General features: G+C 47.6%; 1 protein-coding gene across 1 annotated transcript in view; it reads right to left on the bottom strand.

Moving 5' to 3' along the window:
- usp32 (ubiquitin specific peptidase 32) overlaps positions 1 to 3737 on the bottom strand; it is a 69707-nt gene that overhangs the window by 65231 nt on the left and 739 nt on the right. The gene's annotated exons all lie outside the window — the stretch shown is intronic.

The following is a 3737-nucleotide window of genomic DNA, read 5'->3' as shown; positions in this document are numbered from 1 at the left end:
TGTCAGCCACAGTACGGCCATGTCAGCCACAGTACGGCGTGTCAGCCACGGTACGGCCGTGTCAGCCACAGTATGTCCGCCACGGTACGGCCATATCAGCCACAGTATGTCCGCCACGGTATGGCCGTGTCAGCCACAGTACGGCGTGTCAGCCACAGTATGCCAGCCACGGTATGGCCGTGTCAGCCACAGTACGGCCGTGTCAGCCACAGTACGGCCGTGTCAGCCACAGTACGGCGTGTCAGCCACAGTACGGCGTGTCAGCCACAGTATGCCAGCCACGGTANCGTGTCAGCCACAGTACGGCGTGTCAGCCACAGTATGCCAGCCACGGTATGGCCGTGTCAGCCACAGTACGGCGTGTCAGCCACAGTATGCCAGCCACGGTATGGCCGTGTCAGCCACAGTACGGCGTGTCAGCCACAGTACGGCCATGTCAGCCACAGTATGCCAGCCACGGCATATTTGGAGGCCAATCATTTCAATATGACCTCGGAGCTAACATGATGTACCAACACCTCCAACACGGACGCACGGTTCAGCTCTCTTCCAATCAGCCACTGTTATCAGTTTTATGGTCAGCTGCTGTTTCTGGAAGCTTTTCTTCACCATAAAGAGAAGTTTCTATTAAATATTAACTTGGTTGTTACTTAACATAGAGAGATAGGCGTTCCTGGGAATATTCACATGTTTGAGGCCTTTTCCACAAACCTTTCCTTAAAACAGGAATGCCATAAACACCATCAGCAAAGAGGAGGGGGGAATCCCTGGTGTGGTGAACGATGGAGGGACTGTCAGCCTGGCACACCGTGTCAAACCTGCCCTCCTTCCCTTCAACTCAACGTCATTCATGCCAGTCAGAAACATAAGTGACATTCAGTCCCAGCATGGCTTGTTCAGAAATAAGCTCCAGGCATCCTGGCCTGTTATGCTAATTAGCCATGTGCTCGCTGTGTTATGGTGGCCAGGCTGCTGTAAAACAGGACAGTCCTAAAAAGTCCTGCAACAATCCAGACGCTTCGATGAAAAACTGATTATTACCTGATGACAATTGGCTCTAAACAGATTCTAGCCCCAGAGCAAACCGCTCTGTCGCTAGGGACCTGTCCTTTGCACTGATCGCTCGTCCTGGCCGCAGCCAGCCGGTCGCTCGCCCTGGCCGCCCTGGCCACAGCCAGCCGGTCGCTCGCCCTGGCCACAGCCGGTTGCTCGCCGTGGCCTGGTCGCTCACTCTGGCCGCAGCCAGCCGGTCGCTCGTCCTGGCCACAGCCCGGTCATGACGAGCTTTGGTTGGCAACAAACGGCACGTTTACATCTGCTTCTCTTTAGAGGCTTTTAAGCGGTTTTTAGTTTTTTCAGCCCTGCTTTCTGAAAACAGTCAGAACAGACGTCTCCCAGTGACCTGAGCTGAGAGATAAACCGTCGTTAACCTCATGACGGTTCAGACACTATACAGCATTCAACAATCAATCAACATTAATGTTTCAACTAGGGCTGAAATAATTAATTGGATTAATCCATTATTGAAATAATCGTCAACTCATTCAGTAATCGACTAATCTAAAACACGCCTTTAGCTGACAGAGCCACCCACTGAGAGCAGGAATTATGAGATTGTAAAAAAACCAAAACAAAATACATGAACTTTAAGTTTAACGAACGTTTCTCCTGTCAATCTGCTCCATCCAGAACACGCAGCAGTTATGCACATGCTCATAACTTATACAAAACCTATGGCAGCGTTTTTCTGCCAGATTCTCCTTTCATCAGGCATACGCTGGTCTAAATCGATAAGGTGAAAAGGGGGCCATTAATGAACCCCTGCCTATCAGATTATTAATAAAAAATAATAATAATTGAAATGTATAGATGTCACATTGGAGATATTCCCTCTCTGCCTTTAACCACTCCCCTTGGGGAGCAGTGGGCTGCCATTGTGCGGCACCTGGGGAGCAGGGTGGGGTTAAGGGTCTTGCTCAGGGACCCAGAGTGGCAGTCTGTTGGGATCAAACCAGGTACTGCAACCTTCTCAGAGCACAGAGCACTGCACTGACCAGTAGGCCACCACTCCCCCAGATTAATCTGTCAATTAATCAATTTGCAAACTAATGGTTACTACCGGCAGTTTGATCTGCTGGAGCAGAGATGAGATGATTGGTTTGAACGGGCCAACAGAGTCGGCAGTTGACAAGGAATAGGACACCTCATATTTAGGAGCATTGCGGGTGAAAAGGTGAGAGGAAGGGTGAATGTGGAGCCAGCAGCTTATTGCAGCTCCTGACGGTATCTGCCGTGGCCTCCTGAGGGCCATCAGCTCAGATCACTGAACCTTTGAACCTCAGTTACATGCGCAGCCTCGACCTTTAAGCCTGTTTTCCATATGAACTTTGTCACGCGTGTTAAACTAGCATATTACTAACCAAATAAGAAAGTTTCTTCCCTTTCTGAGTCAATGTTCTCTTACAGAATCCTCTGGGAAAAAGGAAGTGGACTTTCACCACACTGAGCGCTCCGCGTGTTCCTGACAGGCTGTTCAAGCGTTGCAGTGACAGATTACAGCGCGAGGCATTTCATGATGTGCTCTGATCAGCAATTTACACATAGGATTATATGCTGCAAGTATAGATAAGATACCAGAGCGCTCCGCTCTGTGTGGATATTTACTTCATCATCTTATTAATGTTCAGAAACCCCTTTAACTGAAGGCTCTCTCTGGAAAACAGCTGACAAAGTGAGCAATCAGCCCTGCAATAACAGCTTTTAATCAGCCAGGTCTGGATAATCCTGGAAAGCAAACTTTCCCAAAAGCAGCAGCGGCGGCTCAGGCTGCAGTGGGATTCAGGAATGCTGCCATGTGAGCGCTCCATCAGGCTGGATACTGTTTGACCAACTGCATGACTGCGGTTATTATGTTTGATCATCACAGCTAAAGGATCCCCAAACAACAAGCACACACAGATCTGATATCAGAAAAATGCCAGCAAATATGAGCCGGAGGAAATAATCCATCCATCGTTAGCTTAATGGAGTAGAAACTCAGATCATTGTGGGTCCAACAGAGGGAGAGCGTCTCAGCATCAAACAAACGAGCTGGTCCTCACCACCTGGAAGCTGACTGAGATCCTGGAAAAAACAGGAAGTCGTTTCATCCAAAAGGTTGGACAGAAGTTCTGGACTCGTTCTGAATCCTCTATGTTTACGCTCAGAATAGAAACAATCCATAGAAAGTTCAGCGTCTGCCAGAGTTTAGGAGATGCTGGGACGTCAGGCAGACAATGAAATTAAACAAGGTGAAACTAAAACTTTTCTACTTTAGTAGTTCTGGATAGAGCAGATCCACAGTAGAAGTGTTTTTTTATTTATCTTAAATGCTAAATGTTTATATATTTTCTTTACAACCTTGTTATAATTCCTGTTCTCAGCGGATCGCTCTGTCAGCTAAAGGCAGAGTCTCTAAAGTTAATGATTAATCCATTAGTAACTCAGATGACTATTTTTCCAATAATTGATTAATCCCATTAATTGTTTCAGCCCTAATATACATATATATAAAAAATAAACCAAAAGAGACTGGTCTATAATACTTCTGTTAGCTGTAAACCATTAAACCGCAGCTCCTCCTGCTTCTCCTCCTGTTTCTCCTCCTGCTTCTCCTCCTGCTTCTCCTCCTGTTTCTCCTCCTGCTTCTCCTCCTGCAGCTCCTGCTCTGTTAGCACGTCTCCAGTCCAGCAGGTGAC

This window comes from Cyprinodon variegatus, unplaced genomic scaffold (genome assembly GCF_000732505.1).
Source record: "Cyprinodon variegatus isolate N-32 unplaced genomic scaffold, C_variegatus-1.0 Scaffold329, whole genome shotgun sequence".
NCBI lineage: Eukaryota > Metazoa > Chordata > Actinopteri > Cyprinodontiformes > Cyprinodontidae > Cyprinodon > Cyprinodon variegatus.
This window is presented reverse-complemented; position numbering and strand designations above follow the sequence as displayed.